Source organism: Dryobates pubescens, chromosome Z, assembly GCF_014839835.1.
Source record: "Dryobates pubescens isolate bDryPub1 chromosome Z, bDryPub1.pri, whole genome shotgun sequence".
In the NCBI taxonomy this organism is placed as follows: Eukaryota; Metazoa; Chordata; class Aves; order Piciformes; family Picidae; genus Dryobates; species Dryobates pubescens.
In genome coordinates, this window is record NC_071657.1 from 47,763,965 (window position 1) to 47,784,084 (window position 20,120).

General features: G+C 40.0%; 1 protein-coding gene across 1 annotated transcript in view; it reads left to right on the top strand.

Moving 5' to 3' along the window:
* BNC2 (basonuclin 2) overlaps positions 1-20,120 on the top strand; it is a 357,505-nt gene that overhangs the window by 204,055 nt on the left and 133,330 nt on the right. The gene's annotated exons all lie outside the window — the stretch shown is intronic.

Below are 20,120 nucleotides of genomic sequence, written 5' to 3' on the forward strand. Positions count from 1 at the left end.
AGCCCTCTGGTTATCTGATTGTGACCAATTTACCCAGTTGGGAAGGACAGGAAGAAGTCTGGGCAGGCTGCAGAAGGTGTGTCATTTACTTTCTGGGAACAGAGACATTTGAGGAAGAGACACCCTTCATGTAGTCAGAAAGGATGCCTCTGCCTGCACTGTAGTCTTTGATACCCTCACATTCCCCTGCCCGCTCTCACAAGGTAAATCTCTTAAGACATCAGGAAAGAGCAAAACTTGTTTGGGGCAGGGGAAATGGGAAAAGAGAGGAAGAAGAGCACAGACAACAGTCTAGATGTAACTTTTCAAACTTCTCTCCCCCACATACATGCCTGCTCTCGTACATTCTCCTAATTTAAGAATTTGTGCTTTATGGAGTTAATTTTAAGGTTTTCTTCCTGAGCTCTTAATTGCGGTTGAAAGGTAAAGGAACTGGGAAGATACATTAAGTCAGTCAGGAAGTCAGTGAAATGAGACTAGAAACAATATTTTCCTACGGTCATGCAAGGGCCTGTTCCCTGTCTTCAGATTTGGCTTCAGAAATGGCTTTATTTTTTCTAGCCACTGCTATCAGTAGGTAAAATTTTAAACACCAATAAACAGAGGTTCCCAGTTTGTTTTGAGGACAGAACCTTGTCTTCCCTGCTAGACTGAATTTTTTTGTAGTGTGTGTCACTAGAGCATCTCATTGTACAAGGCAACACCTTGGTCCTGTGCTATAAGGAGAGACCTAGCCAGCTTTTATAAAAACTCAGGCAGTGATGGAAGCAATGTGGCCAAATGTGTGTGGGGTGCTGCTGGGATTAATTTGTTTTGCAAAGCTGTGCAGAAGGGGTTTAGGAATTTATGCATGTTATTTATTCCACTGTGCAATTCATACATCACTTGTCCCCTTCCCACTGCTGGCCTGGCTGGGCAATGAATCTGTGTTTTTACTTCTGAGAAGTATACTAACACCATGCTAAAGGCCACTGCCATCTTCTTGCATAATTAGATCTTAATTCTGTAAAACTTGGTGTTATTCTCTATAGTTGGCATTCTCACCCATTTAAAATGGTGCATATATATGTGTGTATACATATATAAGTAAATAAAATAGGAGTGGGAAAAGATACGAAGTTCATTGTAACAGAGGTAGGAAAAAGTACCCCTGACTTAAAGTGGTAGGTCCTCTGTGACAATGTACTTCATTAATCACTACTTATGCCCAGTCTAACATTTTAAAAAACCTAAAACTCAGAAGTGCTTTTTCTTACTTTTTTTTGTTGTTGTTGTGGGTTTTTTTGGTGGTGGTGGTGGGCTTTTTTGTTTGTTTGTTTTAATCAATTTGAAAGGGATTTACATTCATTTAAAGGCACTTTTCTAGATTTTACTTTGAATACAAATCATGTCATACAGCTTTGCCAAAATAAACTTGGCAGCTTACTTTTTCTTTCCTTTTTTTCTCTGATTGTTGGCATGTAATGAATATTAATGGAGCATCACTTCCTGGTTTTTGGCATGATACATTCTTCATGTAAATACTGCTTTTTGAAATACCAAAAGCTAGTGTGCTGATCGAAGTCTCCAAAATTAAATTTCGATGGAATGATAAATAATGTCCGTTTTCTGTTTTCTGAGAGCTTAAATGTGTGTGTTTCCTGATGAAAATTTTTATTAGTTTTTTTTTTTTTAGAAAGGTAAGAAAAAGTAATTCCATGAGTTTTACTCCATTTTTATCTTCTTAGTTCATCTCTCGCTCCTCTGTGTCTGCATTTAAACTTCACAGCAGCAAGCACATTGTCAGCAATCAAATAATAATAGAAATAGAAATAGTAATAGAATAAACCAGGTTGGAAGAGACCTTCAAGATCATCGTGTCCAAACTATCATCCAACACCATCTAATCAACTAAACCATGCTACCAAGCACCCTGTCAAGTATCCTTCTAAACACCTCCAATGATGGTGACTCCACCACCTCCCTGGGCAGCCCATTCTATTGGCCAATCACTCTTTCTGCAAAGAATTTCTTCCTAACATGCAGCCTAAACCTTCCCTAGTGCTGCTTGAGACTGTGTCCTCTTGTTCTGGTGCCAGTAGCCTGGGAGAAGAGACCACCCCCCACCTGGCTACAATCTCCCTTCAGGTGGTTGTAGACAGCAAGAAGGTCTCCTCTGAGCCTCCTCCTCTGCAGGCTAAGCAATCCCAGCTCCCTCAGCCTCTCCTCATAGGGACTCCAAGCCCCTCCCCAGCTTTGTTGCCCTTCTCTGGACACATTCCAGCAACTCAACATCTTTCCTAAACTAAAAGGCCCACAACTAGACACAAGGCTCAAGGTGTGGCCTAACCAGTGCTGATTACAGGGGCAGAAGGACCTCCCTGCTCCTTCTGGCCACACTGTTCCTGATACAGATCAGGATGCCATTGGCCCTCTTGGATGCCTGGGCACACTGCAGGCTCATGTTCAGCCTACCATTGACCAGTTCCCCCAGGTCCCTCTCAGCCTGGTCAATCTCCAGCCACTCTGATCCCAGCCTGTAGCACTGCATGGGGTTGTTGTGGCCAATGTGCAGAACCCAGCACTTGGATCTGTTAAATTTCATACTGTTGGATTCTGCCCATCTATCCAGCCTGTCAAGGTCCCTCTGCAGAGCCTCTCTACTCTCTAACAGATCAACTCCTGCCCCCAGCCTGGTGTCGTCTGCAAATTTGCTGATGATGGGCTCACTGTCCTCATCCAGATCATCAATAAAGATGTTGAAGAGCATGGGGCCCAGCACTGACCCTTGGGGCACACCACTAGTGATTGGCTGCTAGCTGGATGTTGCACCATTCACCATCACTCTCTGGGCTTGGCCCTCCAGCCAGTTCCTAACCCAGCACAGAGTGCTGCTGTCTAAGCCATGGGCTGACAGCTTGGTCAGGAGTTTGCTGTGGGGGAGTGTCAAAGGCCTTGATGATGCCCAGGTAGACTACATCCACAGGCCTCCCCACATCCACCAATTGGGTCACCTGATCCTAGAAGGGGATCAGGTTGGTCAGGCAGGACCTGCCCTTCTTAAATCCATGCTGACTGGGCCTGCTCCCCTGGCCATCCTGTAAGTGCAGTGTGATTGCACTCAAGATGACCTGTTCCATAATCTTGCTTGGCATTGAGGTCAGGCTGACAGGTCTGTAATTCCCTGGCTCATCCAACCAGCCCTTCTTGTGGATGGGAAGTTATCTTGGACCTCTCCAGTGAGCCAGGACTGTTGAAAAACAATGGAGAGTGGCTTGGCCAGCTCATCTGCCAGCTCTCTCAGCACCCTAGGATGGATCCCATCTGGTCCCATAGATTTGTGGGGATCCAAGCGGCTGAGGAGATCTCTACCTACCACCTCCTGGAACACAGGGGAACTATACTGCTCCCTGGATCCATCTGCCAGCTCTGGAGGCCAGCTGTCTGGAAGACATTCTGTCCTGCTAGTAAAATTTGAGGCAAAGAAGGTGTTGAGTACCTCTGCCTTTTCCTCATTTTTTTATTACTGTGTTCCCCTCCATGTCCACCAAGGAGTGGAGGTTGTCCTTGCCTCTCCTCTTGCTATTAATATATTTATAGAAGCATTTTTTGTTGTCCTTCACAGCAGAGGCCAGTCTAAGCTGCAAATGTGCTTTTGCCTCCCTAATTTTCTTCCTACAAGACCTTGCAACATCCTGAAACATTCCATGGGTTGCCTCACCTTTCTTCCAAAGATGATACACCGTCTTTTTTTTCCCTTAGTTCTTTTAGAAGTTCATTACCCATCCAGGCTGGCCGTCTGCCCTTGCGACTCATTTTCTGGCACATTGGCACAGCCTGTTCCTGCGCCTTCTAGATTTCTTCCTTGAAGCAGGTCCAGCTCTCCTGGACCCCTTTGTTTTTAAGGGCTGTTTCCCAAGGAACCTTCTGAGTTAGTTCCTTGAGTAACCTGAAGTCCTCCCTCTGGAAGTCCAGATTGGAGATTTTCTTGCTGCCCCTCTTAGATTGACTGAGTACTGAAAATTCAACTATTTCATGGTCACTGGACCCTGGACATCCTCCTACCACCACAACACATCAAAAACAAGCCCTTCCCTATTTATTTATTTATTTATTTAGGTGGGTTGGATTGGTTGATGGGTTGGACGTGATGATCTTGAAGATCTCTTCCAACCTGGTTTATTCTATGTATTCTATTCTATGTATTCTATTTGTGAAGAGGAGGTCAAGCAGAGCCTTACCCCTCGTAGGCTCACACAGCACCTGAGAGAAGAAGCTATCCTTCACACATTCTAAGAACCTCCTAGACTGCGTCCTCTCTGCTGTGTTGAGATCCCAGCAGATCAGTCGCCCATGAGAATAAAGTCTGGCAATCTTGAGACAGCCTTTAGCTGCCTATAGAATGATTCATCAACATCTTCATCCTGGGTGGGTGATCTATAACAGACTCCAACCAGGATGTCTGCCCTGCCGGTCTTCCCTCTAATTTTCACCCACAAGCACTCAACCTGATCGTCCCTGATCTCCAGCTCAATGGCATCTAGTTCCTCCCTGATGTATACGGCCACCCCTCCACCCCTTCTCCCTCTCCTGAAGAGCCTGTAGCCGTCAATTGCAGTGCTCCAGTCATGTGAGTAATCCCACTACATCTCTGTGATGGCAACTCCATCACTACTTTCCAGCTGTACAAAGGCTTCCATCTCCTCGTTTGTTGCCCATACTTCATGCATTAATGTACATGCACTTCAACCGGGCTGCTGGTTTCACTCCTGGCTCCAGCTTATCACTCCCCAGACTCCTGCCTCGGGGGATTGGTTTCAGCCCCTTCCCCCTTCGAATCTAGTTTAAAGCCCTACCAATAGTGAGCAGTGAATTAGTTTGGGTAAAGTGAAACTGACCTGAATTTGACCCTTAAACTCTAACTAACCACAACTGTTCTGGAGGGGTTTCTTTGTTTGTTTGTTTGGTTAGTTGGTTGGCTTTAATTTTGATACTACTATCACACACCTCTGCACCATCTGGCTTTTTCTAGGAGTGGAAACAGACTTATCAATGTACTGTAAGTTCTGGTTTTGTGGTGTGTCTGGGAGAGCTGTTACCCAAAAACTCTGGAAATCTCACCAAAAGGATGGATTTTGTGCAATTTCCAGACCATTTTTCACACCAAAGAGAATTAGGTGGTAAGTGGAGTGGAGAAAGAGTCTGTACATGTGGTTACACCTTGGTTTTACCAGTCACTAATTTGTGCTAGGCTAAATGTTGCTTATAAGTATGATCTGATGGAACTGTCACAAAACAGATAAAATCTTCCCATTTGTCTCATTGTGACTTTTCACCATGGAAATCTGCTGACTGTAATCGAGTGACACATCAGTTTCTTGGCACCAAGTTTAGTCCTTTCTGTATGTGCATGCTTGTTTTATGCTAGTGTCGTCCATCATGTAAACTCTGAGGTCTAGATGGTGGAACCCGTTCCATCTGGCCTGTATTTTTGTCCCACAGGACAAAAATATGTTGCAATTTAGCACTGAGTGTGCTGATTTGACTCTTCCTGTGCACAGACAGGTGTTTGCTGTACAGCTGCTGATGACATGCATATATGTGGAGGCAGATGAAAGAGTGGATTTTCAGGGAATGGCGTTTGTGACAGAGAAGGTAGCCTGTCTGGGAGCTCTTGTCAGAGCTGCTGTTGAATTTGTCTAGGGCGGAAGGATGTTGAGGAGAAACTATAGCAGTATGTGGCAATAAGTGATACAATCGATACCTGCATTGGTTACTGCGTATTTAAGTGTGCCTGTGCAGTCCTAGTGCCATAGAAGCATCAAAAGATAAACTGAGAATAGATTTTAATCCCATCTGTTAGATAGTCTGGTAGCTTCGAACTTCACTGTCTTGGGCTGATACATTGGAATTCTGCTAGGAAGCAGATGTAGTTTAGAAAATGCATCCCTGTATAATAATCTTCTCAATTTTATACCTTGAAAATAGGATATGGTTACTGACAGACTTCCAGGTTACCACAAGAAGGTCTTTTTTCATAAAGCTGTTTTTAAAAAATAATACTGTAACAGGTTCATTTTGCCTTCAGTGAATCAAGACAACACTGCTCTTGACTGCAACAGGAAGAGACTCCAGGCCAGGGCTTTGCACCCACCAAGCCATTTCATTATCTGCCATTCTGATGTGCTTTTTTCACAAACATGCACAGTACATGTATTTTCTGCAAAGCATTTATATATTAAATAGTGACCAAAGTAAGTTTTTTCCTGTAATAAAGTGCTATGTGCTATGACAAGAATAAATACAGGGCTTGGGGTGAGCACTGCATATGCATACACACTGGATTACAGTCTGAAGACTTAGTCTTTACAAAGGGAGAGAGAACATTCCTGTTTGCAGAGCCCATCCTTAGCACTTTTTGTGCTGAGCAGCAGTGGGATTACTAAAGTGCATACTAGACTTCAGTGTAATCTCACACCAGTTTGGCAGAAGTCAAAATGAAAGAAATTGTAGACACACACTAAATATTGTATTCCTTTGGATAACATTGGGTGAAACTTATAAAAGAAGTTGGAAATAAACTAAATATGTCCAGCTGACTTTTTTTCTCTGAGGATGTGTGTTGCTTGATTTTTAAAGGCGCTGAACACTGGCAGATCAAAACGGACCGTCAAGATCTGATAAATAAAAGGCACAAATGAGTACCATGTTTATTCCTGGTGTCAAAATAAACTAGAAGATATATGTGGGTTCAAATACAAGTGTATGCTGCCAAGTGGCAGAAGTTGCTGTTATTTTAATACAAGCATATACATTCTTCTGGATGAAGTGCCCTGTTGCATCCTGGGACATCTGTATAGCCTCTGCTGAATACATGACATAGAATCATCACAGAATTGTTTTGGTTAGAAAAGATGTCTGAGATCATAATTGTCTAACCATTAACATAACACCACTGTGGTCATTAAACCATGTCCACTTGACTGCCCCCTGGAGTGGTGACTCCAGTACCTCCCTGGGTAACATAAACATATTCCAATGCGTGACCACTCTTCCTATAAAGAAATTTTTCCTAACATCTGATCTAAATCTTATGTAGCGCACTTTTAGGCCATTTCCCTTCATCCTATCACCTGATACTAGAGAGAAGAGACTGACCCCCACCTCACTGCAACCTTCATTCAGGAAGTTGTAGAGATCAACAAGGTTTCCTCTCAGCCGCCTCTTCCCCAGACCAAACAATCCCTGTTCCCTTAGTAGTTCCTTATAACACTTGTGCTGTAGACTCTTCACCAGCTTTGTTGCTCTTCTCTGGACATGTTCCAACAACCCAATACTTTTCTTGAAGCAAGGGGCACAAAACTGATCACAGGGCTCAGACACAATCACTTCCCTACTCCTTCTAGCCATAGTATTCCTGATGCATTCCAGAATGCTGTTGGTCTTCTTGGCCACCTGAGCACCCTGTTGGTTCCTTTTCTGGCAGGCAACTTTCCAGCCGCTCTGGCCCAGGCAAGTAGTGTTGCTTGGAGTTGCTGTGACCTAAGTGCAGGACCTGGTACTTGGCCTTGTTGAACTTCATACAACTGACTTTGGCCCAGCCAGCCAGCCTGTCCGCATCTCTTTGCAGACCCTTCATACCTGCAAACAGATCAATACTCCCACCCAGTTTGGTATCATCTGTAAACTTTCTGAGGGTGCACTAAATTCTCTCATACAGATCATTGATAAAGATATTAAATAGAAGTAGCCCCAAAACTGAACCCTGGGGAACACCACTTGTGACTGTCCACTAACTGGATTTAAGTCCATTTACCATCACTCTTTGAGCCTGGACACCCAGCCAGTTCTTAACCCCGCAAGTCATCCACCCTTTCAAATCGTGAGCAGCCAGTTTCTCCAAGAGAATGCTATGGGACACTATGTCAAAAACAATACTAAAGTGCAAGTAAACAACATCCAGAGCCTTTCCTTCCTTCACTAAGTGGGTCACTTTGTCATAGAGGATCAGGTTTATTAAGCAGGACCTGCTTAATGCTGCATAATGCACATGTTGCATAATGGCACTCAAGATAGTCTGCTCCATGACTTTTATAGAAAGAAGGAAGAAACATGCAAAACAAAAGACAATAATGAAAGGAAGGAATTTGGAAGAAGTCTGGAATTCAGAAGGAATTCAGAGGAAAGGAACCCAGAAGGAAGGAATAAAATTGGAAGAAAGGAAAGAAGGCACTGGAAGGAAGGAATTTGGAAGAAAGGAAGCAATATAGAAGGAAAGAAGAAAGTTATAAATTCACCAAAAGTGGTGGAAAATCTAAACAAGACAAATTGTGTTAGTTGACTACTGTTTTTCCTTCTAGCATCCGAGTTCTCCTTGACTGTTTAATATAAATATACATTGGTAAAAATAAGAGAATATATTAGGAGAAAAATGGATTCTGAATTTAAACCTGAGAGTGCCTGTTTGTCTATATGAACATATTTTCCCCACCCCCCACTGTAAATGCAAAACCATTTGGTGCAATTCAGTGACAATTGCTGTGAAAAATACTGAATAGTGCTGAATTCATAAGGTGAGGTGCAAGAAATAGAGCATCTCTCTGCTTTAATTTTATTGCAGAGGGGCAAGTTACTGTGACAGAAACTGTGGTAACAGGCTGACTGTAGCCTAACAAAAATGTATCTTTATACATTTTGATTACTTGAAAGTCTTCATCTCAAGACATTGTACAACTGAGTGCACATTGTGTAAACCTCTAGAAAAGATAGCTGCACTTCATGTTTCTTTCCTAACACAGGAATAAACATACAGTTCTAATGCAGGAGGCAATGATATTCGTAAGTCTGGTGATACATTTGAAAAGCAACAGTGTTGTGCTCAAAAATATTTTCTCCATGCTTCCCAGTTTTTATATTTTAAACCGATACAGCATGTTCTGACAAATATTGGGTCAAACAAACAGTAAAAGAAGAAACTATTTATGTTCTCCCTCTGACACTGCTCCCCCTTTGCCTCCCTGCCTCACTTATGCCTCTCACTGAAGAGCAGGTGGTCAGGGTCATCCTGGTGCAGTAATGGTGACAGAGAAATGCTTGTTTCTAAATTTTGGGGGAGATGTGATGGACTGATAATGGGAATGTTGCTATTACCCCAGCAAACACAGCATTCAGCTTGACTCTGCGATATTAATTGTTTCTAGAAGTAACACATGTATTCATCATGGAGGTGTACAGCCAATGTGAAATATGTTGCAGCTTCACTGTCAGAAATTTACATTATGGGGTCTGCAGACTACCAATCTGCAGCCAGCTGGGTTCTGATTAGTTTTCTTTATTTTCTGCCCATGTTTGATATTATAAGAATATGGAATAATAAGAAAGAAAGTTCCTTAACATCAAGATCCACAGAGCTTGTGCATGTATTGAAGGCCCTGTACACCTTCCAGAATCAAGTCCTAAACTAAAATGAGCACTAAAATTGGGAAGTGTCAATAAATAATGATGATCACTGTCAATAATCTGGAATGCTTTTGTTAAATAAAGCCTTTATACCAAATTGTCTCACACAAGGTCTTTTTGCACCCATTTAGCACAACTGTTTTACTGATTTGAGTAGCATAAATTATTTTCTTTACAAATTGTTAAAATTAGAATTTGTTCGCTTTTGCATGTGACAATACAAAAAAGGGAATGGTTTATTTTTCAAGTTGATTGGAGCTTCTTTTTCTGTGAATCCTTGGGAACTAAATGAAAGCGGTAACTCAGGAAGAGGAAAGCCTTACAGTGGTGACATATCCATTGAATGGATACTGTTTCTCCATTTTAGAAATGTGACTGGAACTGGTGCCTTCCACCAAAACTGAGTCTTAGTTTGGGGTATATTTTCTCATGTTTATTCTCACACTGGTTACGAAATCTAGAAATTCAGTGAAGTTTTAGCATAGCGCATGCATAGACTCATCTTGTGGAGTATCTTCTCTGGAAACCCTGCTACAGAATTTAATTATGGTGCACGGTGGCAAATTTCAGAGGATGAGTTTGTTTTACCTGCCATGTATTTTCAAGAGAGATTTGCTGATTAAACACATGCTAAGTATTGCATAGCAAGAACCGTAAGTGATACAGCATTTATCTTCTGTGAAAATGAATTTTGTTACTGTAAGAAATGTTTACACTTGTAGATCTGCTGGCTCACATATTTCTCACTCTCTTTTATTCTGACATTTTGTAGATGTTAGTTTCTCAGAGGAAAAAGTGAAATACTTTTCTTGCATACACACATTAATTCAGTGACTTTTTTTTTAGTAACCCTAGTATATCACCCATGAGAAGGGATCTCTTAAAATTTAGTGAACACTAGATTCCTTTTATTAAAAACAAAACAAAACAAAACAAAACAAAGCAAGTAAGTAGTTCCACAGTCACTAACAATGCGCTCTCACTTTTCGTTTTTTATGGAAGAGTAATTTCATTCTTGAAAGCAATCATCTCTAAAGAAGAGGGTTACATCTTTGAAAGAGCTAGTGCTTAGCATTGAGGGAAATTAAATTTTTAAACTCAAATAAAATTTCAAGGGTCTTGATGATGCGTCCATGTTTCAAGGTCTTATAAAGGAAACCTTCCCCATCACTCTTGTTATTCTTTTTTACTCAAGCACTGAGACCCTATTTGTAATTGGGAGTAATCCTTGACACTGACTTACACCAATTCCTTATAATATGATCTTTCTCTGCTTAGAGAATGAAGCCTAGGGGTCCAGTGACTTTACCTGTGACTGTTATGAGCTGTGTACATGGTATTCCATGGTAGGAAAAACAGGCAGTTGTTTCACTTTACTGTCTGACCAATATAACACACAAAAGCTGTGTTACAGAGACAGATGGATTTTGTTCTTAGTAAGATGGATGTTGCAAATTATTAAGTTTGCAGCATTTGGCTGAAATGTTTACACATAATGGTAGTTAGGTGTAAACTGTATTTACTAGTAAATCTTAAAATCAATTGTTAAATATGTAGCTTCCTCTTCTTGCAATTTTGAAGATGCTCCAGTTTACAGGAATGTCAGAAACTGGAATTCTGATATGATTTTTAATGTGTTGTACTTACAGGATGCAATGATTTAATTATTTATTGAATTGTGTGAGAAGAATTTTTTCTACTTTAAAAGAGATGAGTGTGAATATGAGTATTTGTAAACTGTGTTCTGGCAGGCATTGAATATACCTACTGTAGACCATAAAAGACTTGAAAGTCTATATATATTTTGCAGACTTTCCTTGACTTGTAATTTATTCTTTTTTTAGATGACATATAGCTTTGTCTTGTCATTATTATATTAAAGATAAATATTGTCCCTATGTATGACAGTGGCAGTAGGTCTTACTTTGATTTCACATACCATTAGATTAAATTAAATCTCTCTTTGTGTACACTTTAAGCTTATTCTGGAAGACACAGCATGTCATATCTTATCTGAGTTGGACATGGTGTGTTGTAAATCTGTGCAATTGAAATAATGCTTTTAAATATGTGTTATAATGACATAATGAGAAATAAATTTGAAGATCAAAATAATTTACATCTAAAGGTTATACAGAGGAGGAGGCCTGGCCTCTGAGTTCATACTTGATATTGTAGGATGGAAACTAGCTTTGTACCAGTAGGGGCAGATTTATTCCGTACATCAACCAAAAAAGCCTCAAACATTTGAATGAAAAGAACAGACTGATAAAACTTGTGATTCAGTTGATAAAAGCACAGCAAGAGTTGTTGGCCATTGGAATGTGCTGCCCAGGGAGCTGGTGGGGTCGCCATCCCTAGAGGCATTCAAGAAAGGATTGGACGTGGCACTTGAAGCCATGGCTTAGTTAGTCATGAGATGTTGAGTGACAGGTTGGACTTGATGATCTCTGAGGTAATTTCCAACCTTATTGATTCTATGATTCTATGATTCTATATTGCATTAAGCATATTTGTGTTCTTGAGTATAGTTAAAGGACAAATTCCCATGAAATAACACATTCCTTTTAGAATTGCTGTAGATTTTCATAATTTAAAAAACCCCACATTCCTATTGTAACCTACATCAAAAGGGCAGCTATGTTTCTTGTGTCTGACTATACATATGTATTATAAAAAGTGAGTCTACTGTAATTACCAGTTTGCAGAGCGAATTCCTGCAGGGTTTGTACTCTCCCCATTAGTAAAAGAGATAAGTTGAAATGTATTAAAATTTCACTGTGCAACTGGGAGTTTTTGTTCACAGTAAATGTGGTAATGTTTCTTCATTGCTTGACTGTTTGTGTTTAAATTTAGGCAGTGTGCCCAACAGGGACGAAATTATAGGATAAAGCTATGCATAAAAGAAAATCCTTCTGAGAAAACTAGTATCTTTTTTTTTTTTCCCTCCTTTTTTTCCTCCCATTTTCATTTTCTCTTTCTCTCAATAAGTGGTTGTATATATAATCATGCTCTATTCTGGACAAGGGAAAACATTTTATCTGTTTCACACTTACTGAAATTCTTCTGTCTTATACATTAGCTGGAGGAATAGAGTGTACATTAACAAACCTTTGTGGCTTCCATGGCTCTGTTTTCAGAAAGGATTGGAGATGCAAAATTTAAAAGATACATAAATACAAGAACATCATCTAATGAAAATTTTCGCCTGTTAATATGGCATTTTATTGGGGGGAAAAATGTGTAGTTTGCTTGATTGTATTTGCTTAGAGTATCAGTTTTGTGGTTGACAGAGAGTTGGACACTGAAGGAACAGTACAGGATTGAAGTTATAACTTAAAAACATGGTACGTGGCATGATCTTGATGAGACAAAAAAAAAACTTTTACTTTTTAGAGACAAAATAATTTTTTTCAAAGTTTTTTTTGTTTATTGCACTTATTCTCAAAACAATAAAATCTTTCATTATAACTTCTTCATGTAACTTATACAAAGCTAATTTTTAACTTCATTCACTAAATTGCAGTCTAAATCCATGCTTTTTTTTTCTTTTTTCCCTTTTTCTTCTTTTTTTTTTCTCTTTCTCTTTCTCTTTCTCTTTCTCTTTCTCTTTCTCTTTCTCTTTCTCACTTTCTCTTTCTCTTTCTCACTTTCTCTTTCTCTTTCTCACTTTCTCTTTCTCTTTCTCACTTTCTCTTTCTTTTTCCCCTCCCCGAATTGGAAGCTCATCATTTAGAATCCAGAAAGCAGTAGCATCTGAGAAGGTAAAGAAAAACCTGAAAAGTGGAATTGTCCTGAAGAGCAGATTGAACAATAAACAATGGAGTGGAGTAAATTATTAGTCCGAGCTAGTCAGGGCAGTAATTCCAGTGGAAGCAATTTGCCTCTTGTGCTCTCTGAAGGGAACCATAGTTGTGCTTGTTTGACATGAGGAGCTGAGTGGAGCCAGCAATATTAATCTCTAGAAGAGTTATGAATAGAAGAGAGTTTACTAAGCTTTTTGAAGGTGCATCGATCTCTTTAGTTGGGCATCTGTCCAGTACTGGTCCTTGTCAAAGTTCACGGTTTACAGTTTTGGTTTCAGAATATGAAGCTGGCTTTCCTGTATAAGAATAAATGTCTGCCTTTGCTAACATGCTCTTAGGCACAAAGAATCTCATTTTTAAATCAGTCCTAAAGTCTAGCTTAAAGTTGAACCATTGAAGATTATTTTTTTAATTGCCAACATTCAAGCTTTGATGATCTTGTCACTTGGGTAGTATGGCTGTCTATAAAGTGCAAAAAAATATTTTGCTGATTTTGGCTGGGATAGTTATTTTTCTTCATAGTGACTGGTATGTAGCTGTATTTTGCGTTTGTGCTCAAAACAGTGTCGATGACGTACCTATGTTTTTGTTACCACTGAGCAGTGCTTACACAGTGTCAAAGCCTTCTCTGTATCTCACAGTGCCCCACCTGCAAGTCTCACTAAAGAGGCTTCACAAACACCAGACCAAATCATCCTCATGCCTCAGGCTCTTGTGATTAGTAATAAGTGGATTTGGATTGTGTGAGCTCTGTAGGGTAAGTGTATGGTACATACTTTAGACAGGCAGATGGGGCTTCTATGCAAAGAGAGTGAGTGTAGTTGACTCTGTTATGTATACTGGTGGTCTCTTAGACCACAGATAGCTTGACAGGAGGCATTTCTTAAATACTTAGAGCAAGGATTTGTTGACACTGCCTGCTGCAAAGAGGGATGTAACTGAGACTTCAGTAAGATGCTGTTTAAGCTCACAGGAGCCTTGTAACAAATTACAATAAGAATTTTTGTTACATTAACTATTAAAATTGAAGATAAAGGAAGTTATAAACCTTATCTGTCCCTTCATAATGTTCTATGATTTTAAATTGCTTCCTTTTTATTTGTGGTCACCTGTGAGAGCTCCAGAGGAGGAATAATATTCCTTCTTTATGTGTTCTCCTCCTCCTCCCATATTATAATCCCTTTCATGATCAGTTATTTATACTGATCTCTTTGAAGCTGTGCAAAATGGACAGACTGATTTTTCATTACTACTACAGACCATTCCTATTAATATGAGGATAATATTTACTTGTTAGATATAATTAAAACACTCAAATGACAATAAATGAATATCCTTGGTCTTAAGGAGACACACAAAAGTTGAGTTTAACATCTTTTAATTTTAGCCATATAAATTTTGCATAGATGTACTGGACCACATGCTTTACCACTAAGGAAACTTTCTTCTTCCTGCATTACACTCTACAAGAAGATCTCAAAGTGAGCAGCAAGGTATTTCTGAATGGTTCAGTGTAAATTATAAAACCATTAATTTGTTCTTGTATACGTGTATTTTGGTTTAAAATTTTAATAACTTTGCTTTAGGATTTAAGGAATCAATTGTGTAAACTATTTTAAATGATTCAACTGAAATCAGTCCATTTTCTCCCCAGGTCCTTAAGGGCTACTGTAATATAGGTAGAAATGCAGAGTGGTATGTTAGGAACTCAGCTGAAGGAATGTGTCAGAACTGTTGTTATCTGCAGACTGTTGATGCGATAGAATATAATGGCACTTTTCAAGAAGCTATAGAAAACCATGTTTTATTGCACACTTAAGGGCCTTAACCTGCAAGTTGTCATCTAAATACACGGTTATCAGCTGGTACAGGGGGAGCCTGCATCTGCCGACTTTACTGTTTCTCTCACTATGCAAGGTCATTGGTTTCTTTTCCTTTCCTTCTGTTTTCATTCTTGGAGGAGTTTATGGCAAAAAAAAAAAAAAAAAAAAAGGTAGGAAAAGTTTTTAACTTTCCCTAAAATATAGTATAGTACACAGAGTCCCATTACATAAACTTTTTAGCAGTATGTTTCAAAGGCAGAACTACAGTGCATGACATCTGGAATACCCAGCAGTACTCTTTCAGAAGCATTTTCTGGCGAATGTTTGGTGTTTCTGCATCCTTGAATTTTTGTATCTACTCTAACATTAAAGCATTAAAGCTTTGCAATCTTAGGTGAAGCTATGCCAATTCATATCCTGCTTCTGTTCTGGGTCATTCCTGAGCTCATTGCACAGTTGGTGACTTGTATGACTAAGTTAAATGCAATTGAAAACCTGTACAAAGATACTTTTAATAATTCAGATGCATATCCTAGCAAGGCTCAACACATGTTAGTTGGATGGTGAAGGACTTAAAAGACAATGCCTCCCTTTGTGTTAATGTTAATGTTCCATCTGTGTGTGTTCTCTCCACCAAGTTACACTGTTTTAGTGTTGGATATTGTAGGGAACTGAAGTAGACTGATTCTGGTTAAACTGAGTAAAGTGAAAAATTAATCTTTGGATTAAAAATTAAAGTCTGCTTGAGATTTTTGATCACCTTTCTCAATACAGAGTGCCTCTCTTTTAACCTGACAACAACAGTTTACTATCTGTTGTTATTTAGGGAATGTAGGCATCTGGCTAACAAAGAAATTTGCCCAAAATCATGGCAGAATGTGAACTAGAATAGGAGTTTTTCTAGTCCTAAGGAAGCATCTTGCAGCTTGTTGGGTTATCCTCATCACTAAGAAATATGGCTAGGATTCCCTGTGATGGGAAGGGAAACTACCAAAACTAAACTACAACCTGTCATTGATGCACCCTTTGAAGAAAAAGTGACAAAGTAAGGCCAGGCTAAATGTTTTGGCCATATTACTTATCTTCAGAGTTTTTCATGCCAGTCTGTATTACCTTATAAGAAATGCGTAACTCTTTTTGAAGAGTTTTCAGATTTAGTTATTTGAGGAACAAGCTGACATTTTCACATTTCTTAAAAGTCTGTGTTTGTTTGAATTTGGGAGGAGAAAAGAAATCTTACTAATTAGTTAATCTCCTTCAACACTTTACACCATCAAACTGTCTTTAACGCAGAGAAGAATAAAAGAAACATGAACAAGACAAAATTCCATCAAATACAACATACATGTGTCACATTGATGAGGAGATTTAGAAAAGGTGATGAAAATGAGAAAGCATTTTATGGTAAAATAAGAATACCATTTTCTAAGCCCTTCTTCTTGGAATACAACTAATTACCATGTTAATTAATTAATGGAGACCCGATGTATTACTGAGTCAACAAACTAATGAACAGGAAAATTTATTTTCTCATAACCCACAAACACCTATGTTTTTCTTGCATGGCCAGCACTTCTTTGGTACTGTTACATTTCATACGACTAGTTCTTTTAATCATGTATACATACAGCAGTGTTTTAGAACATAGGTAATTAGTAACTGGACAAGTAGCACTGGCATCGAGGACCTAAAATGTCAGGCATAATAGAGCAGGATATTTTTTTTCCACTAGGTTTTTGAAGGTAAAAGACAGAAAAAGAACAGACAGGATAGAATCGCAGGATCACAGAATCATAGAAACATTGACGTTGGAAAGGACTCTCAGGATTCCCAAGTCCAACTGAGAACCTTAGTGCACAAAGTTTACGCCTAAACCATATCTCTAAGCACCACATCCAAATGACCTTTAAACAGTTCCTTTGAGCCTTGAAGACTTCTCTCTTGAAGTATGCCCAGCCTTCCTGGACTCCTATATCCTTCAGGGTGGCCTCCCAAGAGACTTTGTCACTCAGCCTCCTGAACAGGCCCGATGGAAGTTCAAGGTGGCAGTTTTGCTAACCCCTCCCCTTGTTTCTCCAGGGATAGAGACCTCAATCATCTCGTGACCACTGAGCCCTAGACACTCTCCAACCTTAACTTCCCCCCCCAAGTTCTTCCCTGTTCATAAGAAGCAGGTCCAGGAGGGCACCTTCCCTGGTTGGCTCCCTCACCAGTTGTGTCAGGACACACTCCAGGAACCTCCAGGACTATTGTCTCCCTGCTTTATTGTATTCCCAGTAGACATCTGGGAAGTTGAAGTTTCCCAGAACAAGGGAAATTATTGTGATACCTCTCTCAACTGCTTATAAAAATTTCATCTACCTCCTAATCCTGGCTGGGTTGTCTATAACAGTTTCCCACCATGATATCACTCTTGCTGGCTTTACTCCTGATTCTTACCCATAAGGACAGTTTCATATGTTTCCTTAACATAGAGGGTCACTCCACTACCTTTTTTTCCTTGCTTAACGCTTCTGAAAAGTTGGTACCCATTGATTGCAGCACTCCAGTTCTGGGAGTCATCCCACCAGGTTCCAATGATGGCTGCTATATCATAGTTTTCCTGTAGCACAATGGCCTCCAGCTCCTCCTGTTTATTGCCCATGCATGGTGTATAAACATTTCAGAGAGGGAGTTGAGTACATAGTTTTCAACCTTGAGGTGGGGTAGACCTTCTGGTTATCTAAGATGCCACAAGTGTTGGGCTACTACACCCAGAGTTCTTGGTGGCAAGAGCAGCTATGTCCCCATCCCTCTTTAAAACTAGCTTAAAGCCTTGTCAATGAGCCCAGCCAACTCATGTTCAAGGAAGAAAGGACTTTTGTAGCAGAAATTTGTTAGAGAGATGCAGATTTCAAGTGGATCCTTAATCTCTAAGTGGCTTTAAATAGCTGTCTGATGCAGATAAGTAAGTTAAAAGATAATTTTAAAATAACTGTGAACTTACTGTTTTCGTTGTCAGCAACCAAGGAGTTTAGCTTGGCCAAATTAAAGTGTATGGAATTTTCTTTCAGTTGGTATAGTTAAGATTCGTTCCCTTTTGTTTGTGGTGAGGTGTTAATTGTTTGGAAAAGCCAAAGCCTTTGTAGCACTTCAATATCTCAGTTACCATAGTACCAAGTGCCCTTCCCAAACTTAGGCCCATCTAAAACTGTAGAGATCTTTTCCTGGCAGCTCTGGTAGTTACAGTATATTTTAATCTGTGAATGATCAGAAGAAGCCTGTCTCAGTAATCTCCATGCAAATTACATCTAAATACATACCATAAATTCATTAGTAGCAGTTTGAAGTGTGCAGGTTATATTGTACACTATTTAAAAACATATGTCTGCTACACATTAAATAGTCTCGTTAAATTTATTTTCATTTTTCTGTGAATGTAGCTAGTCCCTGGCAAATTAAACCTGTGTAATTTCTGAAATAATTTTTAAAAGGGCTCTGAGATATTGGTAAGGTGGATTCCTTAAGCAAATTTTAGATCTCTGCATGGCACTGGAGTTCTAGCATTGCTGCTTTGAAATAGTTTAATCTTTTGCAAAACAGAGAAATATGGGGTTTTTAAATAGGGAGTGCTAAGAGGTAACAGACTATGCTTAGATATTGGAGAAAGTGATAGATGCAAAGGAAACTTACAGGATACTTTATGAACCGGTCTTATCCTTGTACCTTGAATTTTCTGTCCTGTTTTGAGAGCACATCAAGACTATTACTTCCTTCTGTAGTGGAGTTTTATCTTGTGTGAACCTCAAAAAGGAAACTTGAGGATAATCTTTGGATACTGGGGGGAAATGGAATGAGATCTGTAGTTTCCCTTTTTGTATATTTTTGTTTCCTTATTTTATACTTCATTTTAGTCAAGTTTATATGCTGCTCTGTAAGATATTACTAGTAATGTTTTCCTTTGGGCAGCTGGTGAAAACACAGGAAATTTCACAGAAATCACAGAAATGTCCAGCTTGTAGAAGACCCTCAGGATCACGAAGTCCAACTGAAAATCCCACTCTACAAGGTTCACCCCTAAACCATATCCCCAAGCACCACATCCAAATGACCTTTAAACACATCCAGGGTTGGTAACTCAACCAAATCCCTGGGCAACACATTCCAATGCCTGGCTACTCTTTCCATATAAAAAAATTTTCTCCTAATGTCCAGTCTAACCTACCCAGTCACAGCTTGAGACCTTTCCCTCTTGTTCTATCACTAATTACTTGTGAGAAGAGACCAGTACAAGCCTCTCCACAGCATCCTTTCAGGTAGTTGTAGAGAGTAATGAGGTCTCCCCTCAGCCTCCTCTTTCCCAAACTAAACAACCCCAGCTCCTTCAGTCACTCTTCATAGGAGTTATTCTCCATGGTTCTCACCAGCCTTGTTGCCCTCGTCTGCATTTGCTCCAGCATCTCCACATCACTCTTGTATTGAGATGCCCAAAATTGGACACAACACCCAAGGTGTGGCCTCATCAAAGCTGAATACAAGGGGATAATCACCCGCCTACTCCAGCTGGACAGAGGATTTTTGATACAAGCCAGGATGCCATTGGATTTCTTGGCCATCTGGGCACACAGCTCATATTCAGCTGCTTGTCAGTTAGAACCCTCAGATCTTTTTCTGCTAGACAGCTTTCCAGCCTGTAGTGTTGCTTGAGGTTGTTGTAACCCAAGTGCAGGACCTGGCATTTGCCCTTGATGAAGTTCATCCATTAACATTGGCCCATCAATCCAATCTATCCAAGTCCTGCTGCAGAGCCTCCCTACCCTTGTACAGATCAGCATTCCCACCTGTGTCATCTGTGAACTTACTGGTGACACACTCTATGTCTTCATCAAGGTCATCAATGAAGATGTTAAACAGAAGTGGTCCCAACACCGAGCCCTGAGGAACACCACTTGTGACTGGTTGCCAGATGGATTTAACTCCATTGACCACCACTCTTTGGGCTGCTCACCTAGCCAGTGCTTTATCCAGCAGAGTGTGTGCTCATCCAAGCCATGAGCAGCCAGTTTGTCCACAA